We start from the raw sequence: 18,037 nt of genomic DNA on the forward strand, positions 1-18,037 counted from the left end.
GTTCTGTTACCACACATTCACATTTTAAATAATGTCTTTCGTTCACACCATTCAAGCTGCTTGCTCTCAACGTTTGCTGTAGCCGGCAGTCTACACGCGTAACGTGATCAACCAATCATGTATAACCATTGCAGGAATTATTAATTTACCACTGTAATATCCACATTTTCAAACACTTCTCCCCGCTTACTCTGCTCGCTATTTGCTGTAGCGGCTGCCTACCGTGCACACTCGGATCGAAAGCAACAAATCATGTGAAACCAGCGAAAGCATTAATCATTTATCAGAATCCACAATGTCCACTCATCGGATAAAAGTTGGGATGCTGTGCGTGACAAAGGGAGAAAAGATATCAGACAAAACTGTTCGCTTGTTTGGTATTTAATATTAAAGAGTTTTCGCTTGAGGTTGGCAGCGGTATTCTGGGATGCCTCCTTAAATTACGACTTGTCGTTAGCTTAATTTGCAGCTCATAAATGAGGCCCCGGCATCCGAAGTAAAGGATGTGAAAATATCGCACTGAAGAGGCTAAATCCCTGGCACTCGGACGCCCATTACAACTGCAAATGAACCCGTAAACCCATTTAGGCAATGCCCGCAACACGAAAACTTCCGCGACAACTTTGTGGGCGAGCAAGCGTCCAGCCTTTCTGATTATTGCTCAACACTTGAAAACTTTGTTTTTTTGCTGCCCTTTTGTGGAAGGTGGACTGCTGGGCAGCATTGGGATAAGGACAGGGATAGGGGTTAGGAATAGGGTGTTTAATTTGGCATGGCTTACTTGCTGCTGACTTTTTAAGAGCACGGCATAGGGGGCAAGGACATCGGGCATGGCAACAAAAACGCTTGGGCGCAACTTTGAATAACAGATAAAAATGTTACGTGCCCGGGCGCACGCTTCCAACCAAGTATTTCGCTTTCAGCTCGTGTTGTTGTCAAGTTGAATGAAGAAACATTTCTGTTATCGCAGTAAAAAGATGTTTCGTGCTCTGCGTGTTTACCTAGCCATTGTTATTGTTGTTGTTTCTGCTGCTGCCTTTGTTGTTGCCTTTGTTGTGCTTGTTGTTGGTTGCTTTTGACGGGCAACGTCCAAGAAGCAATAGCTAGAATTTTAGGTTGAAAGCAACAACCTTGCCGAATTCTATGGCATCCGACTGCAAAAGCATTGTGCGCTTTAAAGCTAAATGAAATTTTCACTTTGTGCCGAATATGCTAGCAGTGGTTGCTGAAAGGCGGACTGCAGGATAAACCCCATTCAGATAGTGGCACCGAGATGGCTCCGTCCAGTTCGCCCAGAGTTCACCCACGCCCACAACGACGCCCACTCCCACGCTCACTTGAGCTCTAAACAAAAGCAAGCCGAGTGCTTGGTTCCGTCTGATTTCCATGCGCATTGCCTTTGTGGCATTGGCTCTTTGCCTGCTGCACGGGGCTCGCCCACAAGCCTTTGTGGCAACATCATCAACAAATCGTCAATAACACTTGACACTCGTTTCGGTATCGTGTCCTTTGCCTCCGCAGCCCCCTCTCTTGCCCAGCCGCAATGAGCTTTCTCAGAAATTACTTTTCAGCTGCAGATAAACGTCGGGCTCTCCGTTCGTCCGTTCGTCCCTGTGTCCGCTTGTCCGTTTGACTGTTTGTCTGTTTCTCTCTCCGGCGGTTATGCTGTAAGCTCTGTTGTGGGTCCTGTTGGCTGTCAGCTTGCCACACGCACTCAGCTCAACCATCGAAGCATTGAGGCAACTGTCAGTAACTGAGGCAAAGACCGTGGTTAACCGAAACCTGACCTGAACAGCTGAAACCGTAACCGTGACGAACCCAAAGTAGTGTCAACATCTTTGGCCTTGAGCAAATTCTGGGTCTTGCCCTCTAAAATGGAGGACGATGGGAGAGGGCCCTGCCCCAAAGCAACGTGCAATGAATCAATAAACCAACACAAAATATCAAATGTAATCAAAATCGGAAAACGTCAAAATGTTCTTTACTTTTCTTCTCTCTTTTTTTTTTTTTTTTTTTTTTTTTTTTGACTTTAATTATTTGAAGCGACGCTGGAGATTTTGCTTAAAGTTTTCGCTCACTTTTTCTTTATAATTTTTATCTTTCGCCCTCTCGTCATTCGTTTGTTTGCTTTGTTGATTTCGCTGTTGGTTATTTCTCCTGTCGTTGGCAGCATTTTCCATTTAACATTTTTCATTTGCCAAGAAGCAACAGTCTAACAATGTTTGAAATTCTGCAAGCGTTTTTCACGTATTTTTCACTTTTATTAGTGTGTGTGTATGTGACCGAGTGAGCTTGTGCGTGTGTGTGAGTGTTTATGCAATGAATGAGTTGCTTGACTGGTTGCTTCCCTTTGTTGTATTTGTATTGGCGCCGTGGCTTGGGTTCACATTATGCCCTGACAGTGCCACATGTATGTTAATGTCCTGTTTCGAATCGTGCTCCGACTGCTGGCTTATCCCGTCCATGGCCCCCTGTCTGCGTTTCGATAGTGACACTCATATCCGTGAAATGCAAATGTATGCGTGCCTCTTGAACATTATGAATAATTCCGGCTAAGATTCCATTTCAGCCATTTGCCGTTTATTTCCATTCTCATTTCCATTGTCTGGCTCTGCGCTTTCCACCTGCCGCATAAGCAGTTGTTCTTTCTTGTTTTGCTGTTGTTGCTCTTCTTGTTCTTCTGCTGCTGCTTCAACTTCTGCTTCTTCTTAATTTCTGTTGCTTTTCCGCCCTTGTTGTGCACACTTTCATTGCCATTGTAGTTCATTCTCGTTGCTTGACGTGAGCTCCCTGCATTTATTATGCAAAACGTGGGGGAACACAAACAAAACAAACAGAACAAACAGTCCCGACAGCCACGCCCACCGCCTGTTTGTGATTGAGCCAGCTAAGGCAAGGTGGAGCGGAATAAATGCATTTTTTATTATTTCCGCAATATTTTGAATGCTAATGAACGGATGCTGATAAAAGCCATTTGTGCACTTGACTGATGACCAAGTGGGCCAATTTGACCCAATTGCTCGACTCAAGTGGGGCACTTCAAAGCGTAAAATTAATGACCAGCCATTAACTGACACTCGCAACACACACAAACACACACTCACACACACAAACAACAAATGACGAAAACTAAATCCAATAGCGTGACCAATGGTCTATCAACCACTTGGCCAGTCTGTCACACCACAGCAATCATTGATGGCATATGTGTTTGGTGTGCGTGTGTGTATTCAGATGATGATATATGTGCCACAGGTAACACTGTCCAACAGCAGTTGATAGATGCTACTGTTCATAAAGGTGCGAGCTAATGGACTTTGCATATTTATTTTCCTTTACATATTTATATTACCTATGTCTAAATATATATTGGGCGTTAGACAAAAGCTATTCTTAACAAATGAGCTATATATAAAATAAGCTATATGTATGTAAGCCGTGCTTCAAATCCTTTGTGTTTTCCAAATCTTAAACTCAACTTTAGTCGCTTCCCTCTCGTATTCATTAATCTAACTTACATTATCACTGGATAAAATCTTGAGAATCGCTAAGAAAGGCGAAAAATCCTCTACTTTGTTGGCAAGTGTAGTGTTGCCAAGTGGTGGCCATTGGGCGTGTCTGGCACATGGACTAACCAGACATGAAAAATAATAGCAGGCGATGAATATTCGGGCGATTCATTTATCAGCATCATTACAATCATCAGAACACACTATTTCAACAGTCTCGGGCGAATGTATTGTGAATTCAATTCTATCAAAGGGCGCTTAATTATACTAAGTGACGCCAGAGCGACAATGACGACGCTGATGGCCACCTAGACTACAATTAATAATAATTCCCTACGCCCCATCGCAGCTCATGTGTGTCTGTGTGTGTGTGTGTGGGTCGAATGTCACATGGATAATTGAAAATTAATTATGTTGACATATTTGCGAAGTGATTGTTAAGATGGTGCCACAGTATAATTTTGGCATCAGTCCCAGCAGTTACCCATACCAAGCCCCAGCTGAGGAGCTGGCCTAACCCAACAGCAAATTGCCTGGCTCTGGCCTGTCATGGGGCCATTTGTTTGGCCAAAAGCCGTCGCTGAGGAGAATCAGGCTAGTTGGCTGGATGACTGCTCCACCTTTTCGACGTTTTTATGAAGCCGGCGCACGACAGAAAACATTTTGCTTTAATTAGCTAACGGCGCCGACCTCAAAGGCTTGCGTTGATCACATTCGATAGGCTCTGAGCGCCACAGAATTAATATTAACTTGGGCATTACAGTTGAGCTACTTAATACAGAAGACTGAACGATGCAAATGTTAAGTTGCACAGCAGCACAAGTAGGAAGGATGCTGGCCAAATGCCACAGCCGCTGCGGCATTTGTGTGCGAGTGAGCAAACATAAAGGCGGAAATGTGGACGTAACTGCAAGAGTTGCCAGCAGGAGTAGCAGCAGCCACAGCAGCAGCAGCAGCAGTTGAAGCAGCAGCAGCAACAACAACAACAGCGAAAAACATTAAGACAAATGGCAGCAGCAGTTGCATTATAAAAAACTTAAAGCAATGCAGCGAGTGTAGCCGACTGCACAATACTCTATTTACAAGGCGAGACCAACTTGAACTCTGGGCAACGTCTAGCTAAATGATGGCTTAATATTTGAATCTAACAAGGAACTAGTGGACTCAAGAGTCAGCGAACAACGAGCAGCTATTCAAGTAGAACGTTAAGCCAATATACTCAGCGAATTTTCATGCAAAGGGAGTAGCAAAAGTGCCTCTGGAATATGCAATAGGCGAATGCAAAAGGCAAAATAATACGAAATTTCTAAAGAGCAGAAGTTACGTTTGCATAACTAATGCCAGTTTTGTGCCCATTCTCTGTGCATACTAAATGCATTTCAGGCTTCTGAGAGAACTCGCATTAAAGCATCGCTCAGCAGAGAACATAAAAATGGCAGCATAGTGCAGAAAACGGTTGCCTACTTCCAGGCTGACGCGACTTTAATTGCTGGTGATTTACGGTTGCTGTTGTGGCACACTTGACAATTCTACAAAATGCTTAAATTCAACAAACAGGCAGACAAACAAGTAATCAAGAGCGGCAAACAAATGAGCATGATATCAAAATGGGAATGAAAAACAAGTCTTAATAACCCGTTTCATTTCGGCCGTCTCTTAAAGCACCGCATTTTTGGCACTAACGTGCAAATGTCACGCGAACGTTGTTTTTAGTTCGGTGCAATGTGCTGGCACTTAAACCACACACAGACAGCTCACACATATCAACAGCCACCCACCCAGCCCCTCGCACATGCACGCACACACTTCTATACACACCTCTATTCGCAGCGATACCCACTCGATACGAATGCGGATCCATGGCGGTGACGCTATCAGGCGGAAGTGGCACATGTCACGCTCCACGCTGCCTGCTCATTGAATTGCGATGTGCCAGTGAAGGCGAAAGACTAAAAAGAATTCACATCCTTTGGGCAATAGCGCGGCAATTATGGTTGAATAGTTTCCACTGCTGAATGTACGGTTGTAATGTAAGTGCAATTAACATTTATGATTACACACCAACAACATCCACACCAACATCAACATCAACAGCAGCAGCAATAGCATATACTAAGAGCCCAACACTTTCTATAAATATTTAACAATTATTTACAGCTTCGACTTGCAGCTCCACGCATTATATTCTGGGTGTGCTCGCATAGTAATAATTATATGGGTTAAACGGTTCCCCAATGGCACACGCTTCATGTGTGCTCACTCAGGCAACCCAGATAATCACACGTACTATAGAGCCCTAAGAGCCCTGCTTGTGTTTTTCTTTAAAAGTGTAATTCCATTTCAGGCTGTCGGCCTGACTGTTATATAGACGCTGGCTGTCATTCAACGAGTCGCTGACTATCTGACGTCATCAGCAGATAGCATGTAAAAGGGTTAAGTGCCTGCCTGGCTGCCTCCACTCTGCTTTATGTTCACTTTTCATTAGTAAATAAAAATCAATAAGCAACTAAGGCAAACAAAGCAGCTCTCATGCTTGCCATGCCAAGCATTTATTATTATTTGATCCTATATAAATAGACGAAATTTTACGAATTTATCCATCTGCAAATGGAAAAAGTGGGCAATTTAATAACCTGGCGAGCTGCTACCCTGTATTGAAGTAGGCTAGAAAGACTTAAGGAATTAATTATAAATCCCCTAAGAGTGCATTCATTATTTAGTGTTTGGATTTCATTCAAGCTAAATTTAAATGAAGCAAACTTTAAGCCAGCAATTTAAATGGAATATCTGTTGATATTATTCTTCTGTTTCATATTGGCAGCCAAAAGCCGTGTGCCGCAGGCAGTCTATAATTGTATAAAGACATTTCCATTGACGTCGCCAGGACGGGCCTCAGTTCGACTGTTGATTTTTCAAATTTAATTTGCTGCATGGCTACGCTGCGTATGCGCAATATCAAATGGCAGAAAGCCGTGCAAACATTTACATTTGTCGCAGCGCATGGCAAATAATTGCATTCAGCTGCACAACAACATTAATTAATTATGTTTCTGCAATTTCGCTGTCAGAGCAACCGCGAGCCACGCTGCGTATACGCGACGCGCTCCAGTTGGTCGAGTTAATAAAGCTGCACAAGGGCAATGCCAATAGAAGCGCTAGTGGACTGATAGTGTACGGCCACGCCCACAGACAAAGCACGCCTCCTATGTGGACGGCAAACATTGCGCATTTCTTTTGCAGCTGCGTTTTTTCTCTTCATTTTTTCTTTTACTTTTTCTTTTTTTTTTTTTTTTTTGCCCAACTGCCTTTAGTGTATTGCTTCAAGCCCGGAATTTCGACGCGCATAATGTGCCGCAATGCGGTTTTTCCCGAACGCCAGCAAAAGTCGCGCTGAAGACAACGCCAAGCCGCAGGACACACACACTCACACACTCTCACACACACACACACACACACACTCGAAGAGAAGGACTCAGATACATTTTGCTCAAGTGAAATTTCAACTTTGCGCGCTAGACACCAACACATACAAAGACCAACTGTGTGTGGCCCATGTTGAGCTGAATTTTGAGCATAAACGGCATAAAATATGTGTGCAATAAAACACACGATTGAAATGCTCAAGTCAGAAACTTTGCAAAATGCCTTTAAGCGCCATTGGCTTGTGCTCGTTTGTGGTTGTGTGTGTGCTGTGTGTGGCCTCCATGGGCTTGATTTATGCCACATGTTCGCATATGCTGCCTTACTTAGTATGTGTATTTAAGCCGCTCAATGGCTGCCATCGCCATTGAATGAAGCCGCGCGCCTATGAAATTGCCTGCTTTTCAAGCTTAGCCCGGCTCTCAACGCTCAACGCTCAGCGCTCATCTCTCGGGCTTGTTTTCAGATTCAACTTCATTGGGCTTTTGAATAACGTGTGTGTGTGTGTGTGTGTGTGTGTGTGTGTGGTAGGATTTTGGTTAAAAGCAAAGCGTGTGAATTGAGCCAAAATTAGATGAGTTTGCCAAGATTTTTTCCCTTTCAACTTATTTGTTTTGGCTGTCCAATTTTTGGTAAACAACATGACAGGCCTCAGCTGCCAGCATTGAGCATGTCATAAATGCGGACCTTGGCTGCTCCGCTTGTCTATGCATGCACGCTTGGGCTCACATCACAGAGCAATTCATATCCAACAATTGACAGACGGCAACACACGAGCCACTCAATTCACCGCACACACTTTGAGATGTAATGCAGCCGGTAGGCAAATGGTTTCGATCCAATTTCAAACCCAATTACATACGCATCATAAATGTATGAACGTTCATAATTTTGCATAAAATTTGCGTTTGTAATTTTTAACAAGCCTCAAAATTGCTTAGTAAAGTTTAAGCCTTAAAGAATAAGCTGACCCATTTTCAAGAGAACTTTGAAGTGGTTGCGGATGGCTAACTGGAAATGCATACAGTCTACTGGGTAAAGCTCGCTCATGGCTGTCAGCCAAGTTAAATAAAAAGATTGTAAAAATATTAACTCCGGCTGTAAAACTGTAAAAGTTATGGTTTTTACTATACGAGCTAAACTGTAATAAAATATTGTGTATAAAAAATTCACAGCCATAAACTAATCTACTCTTCCTTATTTTATAAAGTTGTATTGAAGGCAAAGCAAATATAGTTTCAATAAATTAAATATTCTATTTAATTAGCTAATGCACTTAGTTATGCAAACAGGTTTTATGGACAAATTAAGTCCGTTTTGGCCCATCAAAAATATGTGTATTTACTGGTTGAATAAATAAAAACCTGAGCCAAATGCAATTAAATGCTGACGTATTAAGTGGAATTAGGCATTTAATTGATGTGTATAAATGATGTTATGCTATTAACTTGTGCACAGCAATATACATAATTGCATATGTATATTGCAACTTGAGCCAAACACTTTAATGGCTTCATTTAGACGAGCTGCATTCACTTCATTCAGAGTCAAATTTCAAGATTGCATTATTGGCAATCTGATAAATAATTTAATAGGTCTTCCCTAGCTCTTCTCTCTTCGAGCTCTTCGAGAGATGGAAAGTAGGAATTGCATTAAGAAACATACGTAAAAAGGCTCATCAACTTACTTGAAATTAATCAGCAACATTTACCACAGCTGCACGGGTCGCTTCTCCTTACAGATCGCTCGCAGCTTGTCTGTCTGTGTGAGCGGCTCTTAAGTGCACGTACATCGTTAACAGCTTAATTGCTTGGCCATTTCCAGTGCGTTGACGTCATGACAGGTGGCAGAGCGTGCACGAGGCTAAGTCGCAGCCAGGAGGCTGCCCTCTGGCTTGTTCTCTTCCTTTTCAATATGTGTGCTAGTGTGTTCTTCTTTTCACGTCTTCTTTTCTTTCGTTTCTTTGGGTTTTCTTTCTTTTTTTATTTTTTTATTTTGGTTTGTCTTGATTTTTTCTTTTATATGTTGCAGCTAATCCGTTTGCGTGTACGCGGCTAAACTTCTGCGGCTTCTACGACGCCTCTCCGTTCCAGCTGTGTGTGGGGGGGAGTGGGGAGCATGCGTGTGCTCGCCTTTATGCATATAAATCCATGGGAGGCTTTTACTTAGCGTTTAAGCACTTGATCCGTTGCGCGACATAAAGATATTACATGACAAAGCGATTTTGCCGCTTAGTACACACAAAAACACATGTACAAACCCACGCACACACACACGTACACTCACACACAAACACGATTACACTCGCGAAATTTCTCGTTTAATGGTTTTTACGACTAATTTCGATTCGCTTTGGAATTTCATTAACGTTTTTGGCCTATTATTTGCTTAAATTGTATTCGGTTTAAATTACCGTAAATATATTTATCAAACGCTTTAGTTGATAGAAAAAATTACAATAAATTTTTGATATTTGATATTTGATATTGCATATTTTATAGCTTATTTAAATTAGTTTTTGATCCATTAATAAATCAAAACTCAGACCGAAATTGATATGTATCGTTAAAAGTTAAGTTATTATTAAATTATGCTTTCATTTGGAATTTTGTTCTCCCTTTTTTTTTCGTAGTTCCTTTCACATTACATGTGCATCAGAATTTCTATGATGTTAAGCTGCAAATAGAAAGAAAAGGAAGCAAATATATAGATTTATCAATTATCGGGCATTGGCATAAAATGTGAGCAGAAATTTCAAATACTTAAAACTTATCTAATTGTCATTTGCCAGCCGCTCCACTTGGAGCAACTTTTATCTGCGCGCGTCTGCAAAGTTTTTATCTGCCGCTCAGGTGAGCAACTAGAATTAAAGCCTTTGACTGCCCCGCCAACCACCTAGGCCTTGCCACACGGCACGTTGTAATTACATCAACTCTGAGATTGCCACACACACACACTCATGCACCTACAGTTGCAAACATACTCAGAGGCACTCACTCGCACACACACACACACTCCACACGGAGTGGGCATATAATTAGAGCATAATTACGGCTCGACTAATACTCGAGTATCAAGTAAGAGTAGTAGAAAAAGAATTAGCTGCTGGAGGGGAAGCTTCAGTCGGTCATCTATTAACTATAATCAACGCCAAGGCAAGCGGAAATAGACAGATTTCCGGCTATTAAACACTCAGCAGCGCGGCAAAAGCCGCCAAGACGGGATCTCAGACGAGTACACTTGAAGAAAAATCAGACTCAGTTTGATATTGAGAGTGCCTTTTGACAGTAGAGAATTGTCAAATATCGAATTAATTAATATTCATTTTAATCGAAAATGCTATTATTTATCATTAATCAAAATAAATTAGAAAGATTCCACTGTTTGTGCGAAATTATCTAAATTGACATTACATTTTTCACAGTGTAATTTGGCCTGGTGTACGGCAAATTGTGTGGTATAAATTGAAAAAAATGTTAATTAGCCGTAATTTGCCTGCAGCGCGTAGGTGCCGGGTAGCTCTTTTGTGTATGCCTCTTTTGACATTGACACACACACACACACACACAGTGACACATTCAGCAGGAATACACACACACGCACACATGCACGCAGCAGGTGTTGCCAGCATGCTTAATTTAGTAATGAGCCCATTCCCCTCAATTGGCACACTCTGTGCCTGGGCCTGGGCCTGAGCCGGGGCCCCTTCCATTCGGCTATCTTGCCAGTGAGCTCATATATTAGCATAAACAGTTCATTTATATCAAAATGAATTTCGACCGTTAGCTGCCAAATGGGGCGTGGCACATCGAATGCGTACACAAAGAAAGAGGCAGCGCGTGAGAAAGAGAGAGTGAGAGAAGGTGGGGGCTAATGCGAATGCATGTCAGCCAGGTTCGATTAGCCCAAAGTACACATTACACATGGCAAATGGCAAATGGCAAAGCGACGGGCAGCTATCAAATGTTGCAGTAGCGAAAACCGAAAACAAACAATTCCATAAACGAAACTAAACTCTGGCTGAGTAGCGCATAAAACGCTATCAAATTTCTTGTTAGCAACAATTTACACATTTTGTGCGCTTATTGTTCCAGTTTGCCTCCCCACTCTCAAAATATGAAACAAGAATATATTTCTCGATTCAGTTGACTCAAATTCCTTCACTCTAGTTCATTCTAGTTCTTTTTTTTTTTATTTTATATAGTCGAATATTTATTTTCCTTGTTCTTTGCCTCGTTCGCTTTTGGTAATATTTGGCGCGACTGAGCACGCGATATGGCAATTGATAAAACGTCGGGTATTCGATACTTCCTATTGCTCGCTTGGGCGCCTCGGCGCCGGCAACGACTCTGGCCTGGCGGCAAATAATAACCAATCCTCGGCACCCACTGAGGGACAGAGGTAACAGAAATAAATCTATAAAACTTCCTTGTTTTTACCGTATTCCATATTTCCCTCGGCATAGGCATTTAAGTATCTGTATTTCTACATTCGGGTGAATGATTAGCAACGACATAGTGTTTGCCTTTCGCTAATGATGAGCTACAGCAGGCATTGATTTATTATGAGCCCCATGGAACCAAAAGTAGAGGCCACCGATTCACCCACTGCTTACGCCTGGAGGTTGGCAACGGAAAGTGAACTTTACCTGTTACTATTGAAGCAACTGTCGCTGAATCTGTTAGCTTTACTACGCATTACTGTTAATGTTGTTCTTTAATGATAGCTGTTAACTATTGACTGTTAACTAGCACATTGACATTAAGTGTTAAGGTTATTGGCTTATTGGTTATTGGCACTACTTTTGTCCGTTGTATGCCACTTCACATGCAGTTCCAATTATTTTTAAAGACCAGACTGGTGGTACTATAACTACTAATAAATCTGTAAACTATTGACTGTTAAATGTTACATTGACTGTATATGCTACGCTTACTACTGTTATTGTTCATATTCGCACTACTTTTGTCCGTTTTATGTCACTTTACTTTCAGTTCCAATTATTTTTAAGCATCGGGGTTACTGCTACCCCAGCTACTCATAATTCTGTTAACTATAGACTGTTAAATGTTACATTGACTGTAAATGTTACTGTTACTGATCATATTTGTGCCACTTTACTCATATTACTATGGCTAATAGTATTAATATTTTATGTTAGTATTTGCTCTTTGTGCGAACATAATATATCTAATTTCAATTTTTAGCCGTAATATTTTAGTATATTGGAAACTAACAAGGCGTACCGCTTGTCCATGGCCTTAAACGAGTACGCTAGTGGAAAATGCTTAAAAGCTGAAGCAACAAAGCAGAGAAAACAATAATATCAGATGTGCGTCCGGCGATGGGCAATATGATGCATGGCCTCCACATACATAAATCATGTCCGCCTTTTGTACGTTCTAATGGAGTTTGACTTAGTTTTTGCCAATTTTTCAACCAGCAAACCGAGAAAACGTCCCGCGGCTACAATCGACATGGCCGGCCATCGCATCAGTTTGTTATTATTGGGCAAAAAGATTGAACAGTAACATTATGGGGCCGGATCGAATGATGTAAGCCCTAACGAAACAAGCCAGCAGCAGGAGGCAGCAGGAGGCACATCAGCCAGAAACCGTGTCGTAAATTTTGATAAAACATCTGAAATTTAATTAAGGTTGGTCAGCTCAACGTCCGTTGCAGAGAGAGCTACGGCTCCTGCTGAAGCTGCAGCTGCCGGACCCTGTCACTGTCGTTAGTGTGCGCACAGCCAGGTAATTTATATTGTGGCACGGTGCGTTGCCCGCGGCACAGATTGCAGCAGGCAACCAAAACTAAATATCTATATAGTTAAATGTGCACTAGCATATCACTTACACAGCCAACGCGACTGGCGGCTCGTGGGAGCTGTGGTGGAGCCTGCTGGCAGGCAGGCATATACGCATATCTCGCACACGCACACGCACACACACACGCGGACACACACACACAAGTGCGCGCAGATAATAGCATAACTAAAACCGAGTTTTTTTTTTTTGCGGATCGGGCGACGCGACGCGAAATGTTAGTGGAGTAGGCGTAGAGCCACGTATGCTTATGCAGGTGTCAGGGCTCTATTTGCGGCTGCTGCGGCACGTTGCAAGTGGCACGTTGTGAATATTGCAGCTGGACGTTGAATTTGCGGTTTTAACACCAGATCCTATTCGACCGGAATGTGTACGTTGTCGTTGCGGCGCAGAAGGATACCGAGTTTGTTGCCGTGGCGAATGTAACGCCTGACCGCGACTAAAGTTGCGTGGGTCATAGTTGGTCAGCGAGCGAGAGAGAGAGAGAGAGAGTGACTCAGTGCGAGAGAGATGGAGAGAGAGTGAGAGCACAAATCACACACGCACATTAACAGTAGCACACATGCACAAGCTTAATGCACGTCCTTGTATATAAATTTCACGAGCAACTTTTGTTTGACGCCTTTGGCGGCAAGTGAACAAAATTACGTCAAGTTGCGTTGGCGATTCGAAACTATGTTAACGGCTTACTGAGTACGGCTAACTGAACTCTTATCCTGAATATCCGCGTGCTGCGCGTTCATTGCTGGACTGCGGCAAACTGACAAACGCGCCCAAAACGTCGCTGGCATTAACCCAGCTTGTGTTGTGGCACGAACACGAGCGGCACATGCACTCCGGATAAAAGTGCGAAGCCAAAGAGAGCCGCACGCGCCGAAGAGAGTGCTGGCTGCTCTTTGCCTGTGGTCGGCTCTTGTTGTGCTTGGCTTGTGCTGAGCACACAACACAAACACAGGTTGACTGTGTGCCGAGGCTGAGGCTGAGACTGAAGCTGAGACTGAGGCAGAGGCAGAGGTTGAGGCTGTGGCATGGACTGTGGCTCGGACTGTGGCATGGAGCTGGCCTTGTTTTTTGGTTTGTCGTGCGCTTAAGATTCAATTTGGCACCAGAGCATACACACACACACACGCCTACACTCACACACGTATATACAGCTTGGTCCTGCACCCACGCACGCCCCCACTAGGCCCCTCCCCCCACTCGAACACCTTAGCGCATGCAAACCATTTGGCGGAAACAATTGGGTCAATTGGTCATGGCTGTCAAGGTCTTAAACTTTGGTATTTATGGCATGGCATGCATTGTAATTTTTACAATTTTCCCCTCTATATTTTTTGTTCCTTTATAATTTGTTAAAAACTCATTCCAGCACATTCAGCTGCAAGCGGAGAGCGCGGCAGGCTGCGGTCTACGGGCCGCCTGCTGGCTGCCAGCTGCGTGTGTTGCATGTGCCGGCAATTTCCGCCAGAGTCGCGTGCTTCCGCTTACAAGCCGCACACACGCAGAGGCCGCTCCGCTCTGTGGCACTTAAGTATCTGTTGGCGCTGCCACAGCTAGTGACACCCCTCTGATAATATCCGCAATTTGCCTGCCATCCAGAGGGGATGCATAACAAATGCCTGCAACGTTGTCTCGCTCGGCTCGGTTGTCGCGACAAAGGCGGCGTTGTCACAGCAGCAAAATTCATATCAACTATTCAGTCCCTAAAACAATACTACACAAAGACCCGCACAATATTTGGCATACCATATACGCTTTAGCACAATATGCCTTCAAGGATCTTTTTGACAGGATTAAAGCAAATACATCTCTTTATTTAAGTTGAAATTTATTGAGAATGCCAACTTTCATTATTTACCTCACAGCTCACAAAGGGGTTACTGGAGTACCTCGTATGGCTTCAATGAACATTATTATTAGTAAAGTATATAATATATATATAAGTATTTCGTCGCCTTCATAAATCTAGCTTAAAGTTAGCTTAACATTCGGGATGAGCGTGGTGTGGTACTAAATGTTATTTATCATTTAACTTTTAGCAGCCGCAAGTTTTCTTCTGCTTTATGTGGGCTATATATTTCGCCTGTCAATAAGGCAAACAACTCTCTTTTCTCGCTTTCGGCGTGTGTTTCGGGGATCATAAATGGCTGGCAGTAAATTAATTTACGTGCGTCACAAGTGCGCTTAATGGCTGCATTGTGGGCCTGACCCTCCACAACGGCCTGCCCAGTTGTTTACAAATCTCTAACTCTTGTCATATGTTGACTGGGCGGCAGGCCAGTTAGCCCATCCTTTCGGCATGTGAAATGAGTGTTTGCTCACATCCTGGGAACTGGATCGGCTGCGCTTCATACGCCTTGAACATTTTTGTACCACATCCCTCGGTCAAATTTCGCTGACATTTTAATTGCATTCGGAGCGCGCGGCGGCTTCACTGAAGAGCGATGATTAGTGACAGCCAACAGTCAACCAGGCAGTGAGCCAACAGTCAACCAGGCAGTCAACCAGTCAGCCAGTCAAAAGGGCTGGCAAGCTGAATGCACGGGCCAGACAGATAGCATAATCCGGGCCGTTTGAGAGCGCAGCTGAAGAGCAGCTACTAAATATTTCATTGGCGTATCGTGCAATTGGCACAGACACACACACATACACAGAGAGAGAGAGTAGCACATACATACATATATGAAATTTGTAGTCCAATGACCATTAGGCGTACATTTTCTTTTCTGAAGTTGCGCTTTTGCCTCATTTTTTTGTGACTGCCGCCCCTGGAGCATGAGCTATTTTGTCTAACTGGCCCCTAAGCCCCATTGACCTCGATGAACCCAGCGCCTGGCCCGGCCAGACAATGCCGTTAATCTTTAATAAGCGCAAGTGCAGCTGCAGCTGCGCCGACAAAGTCTGCCTCGCAGCAAAGATGTAGCACCGAATCGAAAGGCAGCATTTGGGCATATAAATAAATAATGTCTTACAGAGGATAAGAAATGCAATTGAAACACGAAAGAATCATTCAGCCGGAAGCAGCGACTGCCGAACACTCTATACCCAGGTGGCTAGCCGACTCTAAATTATATTTAAGCAGAAGTTAGAGAGTAGCTAAGAGGTTGTGCTTACTGTAAATGTTGTTTTTATATACTTTACTTATTACTCATTAAATTGCACACAATTTTGTATAATTGCCAGAAAAAACTGCATACTCTTCTTAAGTAACGAAAAAACAAAGGGGCTTATCATTTTTCATTCACATATAAGTATTTACAGTTGCACAAAGCATTCGCAGTAAAAGACGTCACGAAGGACTGAGTGCCAGTTGGCAAGAAGTTGAAAAATTGAAAAGATAAATCTATAGCTACATAAGTGCTTGAGTCATTTCGGAAATTGAACAACGAATATCCGCCCTTCGGAGCTATAGGCCAGTGAGTGAGTCCATATTTGCTTAAGAGTCCTGCTGGTGAGGAACTAGATTGGTGCTCCATAGACAAGCCAGCTGAAATAATGAAAAGAAACGGATGTTAGGTCAATGACCAGTTCGCAGGTCAAACACCCCCGAGCCGAGCATCTGTTGCGGGCTCTGGTCCATACTGGTCCATAAAATGCTGTCACGTATCTCGTCGCCTTTCACGTATGTTTCCATCACAATGTGAGCAAAGTTTTCAGCTGGCGCAAGTGCAGGTTGCAGGCTCAGGTTTCTAATTTAATTGAAAGTCCTGCTGAAAATAGTTGAAAGCCAACTTGTGGGTGTCCAATTTGGGACACTTAAAACGGACAACATGTTACTTAGCTCGATTTCCAACTGACCCACGTTGATTTGACCTTTTCGGTTTGGTGCCAAGTTGCCAATTGTACTCACCCAGGCATGGCCACATCGATTGCTTCAACTAATTTTAGCTCATTACCAACTCGAACCAAATTAAGTTGCACTCATTGAACCACAAAGGCGCAGAGCAGACAGAGTCTAGCGCTAACAAGCTATAGAGCAACAAAATATTTACATATATACATGTATGTGTGTATGGGTAGCCAAATTAAGTTTCAATTGGCTTTTATTAAGTACGAAAATAGTTCTGGCTCTTCGTGTAAATAAAACTTAGTTTGCAAATGCTTTGAATTTCTGAAAGCAAATACACAAAGCAATTTACACTTGGCCGCGTTTTGTACTTGTTTAGGCATTACTTCCACAGACTTGATGCAATTTCCAACAATACCCTGTAGTAGTGTGAAGAGAAGAAGGTTAGAGCAAACTAACAAGCTAGATATTCATGAGAATAGATATGTAGATAAATGCAGATATTTTCTATATGGAATATACTTAAATATATCATAGGCAATTCATATGATGATATGCACACAATGAGTAATAATAAGCATGTCCGTTCTTCTAGTATTACAGGGTATATTTTACACACCGCACAATGCAAAGGGTCAGCACACATCTGTTCATTGTTTGGCTGAATTTAAGGAGCTACATTAGAGTGCACAAAGCCAGAGAGAAGGAGCTCTGAAGCAGGTGCCATGCCGTGCACACCTGCCCGCCTTTTGTTTCTTCAATTTGTCCGGCTAACAACAAAATTGCTACACAATGAGCCAAATCACAAAGCGGCCAAAAACTACCGCCAAGCGTCGACAGTGGCTCCCCGAAGAGAGCTCATTGAGTTGAAGCACTCCGTTTATTTTTTTGGCCGGACGGCTATCGGTGTTTGGCAGTTCCGTTTGCATTCCGGACGTCTCAATTGACAATTTAATTACGCTGCGTGCTTTGCTCTAGCCCGAGGCGAGTTTTTACTTCCTGCTTGTGGCAAGTTATTCAGCCAGCTGGAACAATATCCACTGTTGGTGCAATCGATTGGATGAAGAGGGCTGGCCTTGCCCGTGTGCAGACATTTAATATTTGCTCTGGCAATTTGCTTAATTAGTTCGTGAGCATTTGCGGGGCTGAGGGTCGGCGGGTTACACATTGCGCTGCATTAATGAGGCAGCTGCATTCAGTTGCTTATGCAGCGCTCTGTACGCACACTCGAGGCTGCTGCGAAGCCTTGACAGTGCCTCAGCCCTGCTGCTTTATCTGAAGCATTCGTTAACCTGTTAAAGCTTTAATCGTACGATAGGACGTTGCACTAGGTGTGCGTGCGTCTTACAGTAAACACATCAATAACAAATTAAACACCTGCGCCCGAGCTTGAATATAATCGTTTAATTGCCAGCTGAAAGTTTAATGCCCAAGGCTCGGCGTTTGGCAATCCGCCAGGGGAACCAAAAAAAGAGAGAAAATACCAAAAAAGAAAA

The 18,037-nt window shown here is 43.1% G+C and overlaps 1 protein-coding gene and 1 long non-coding RNA gene across 2 annotated transcripts in view; one reads left to right on the forward strand and one right to left on the reverse strand.

Moving 5' to 3' along the window:
• Gfrl (Glial cell line-derived neurotrophic family receptor-like) overlaps positions 1 to 13,511 on the reverse strand; it is a 109,822-nt gene extending 96,311 nt beyond the window's left edge. Inside the window, exons 1-2 of the mRNA XM_018019290.2 lie at positions 12,786 to 13,511; positions 8,617 to 9,605 (exon numbers count right to left, since the gene is read on the reverse strand). The gene's annotated coding sequence lies outside the window, so the exon portion shown is untranslated. The remainder of the gene's footprint in view (positions 1 to 8,616; positions 9,606 to 12,785) is intronic.
• LOC149270615 (uncharacterized) lies at positions 3,667 to 6,019 on the forward strand. Its single transcript, XR_016268625.1, has 3 exons — positions 3,667 to 5,539; positions 5,667 to 5,792; positions 5,854 to 6,019. It is a non-coding gene; the product is annotated as an uncharacterized LOC149270615 (long non-coding RNA).
• Positions 13,512 to 18,037: the final 4,526 nt, after the last annotated feature.

The sequence above is a fragment of the Drosophila arizonae genome, chromosome 2, assembly GCF_054131065.1.
Source record: "Drosophila arizonae isolate 15081-1271.41 chromosome 2, UAZ_ARI_1.0, whole genome shotgun sequence".
NCBI classification, from domain to species: Eukaryota; Metazoa; Arthropoda; class Insecta; order Diptera; family Drosophilidae; genus Drosophila; species Drosophila arizonae.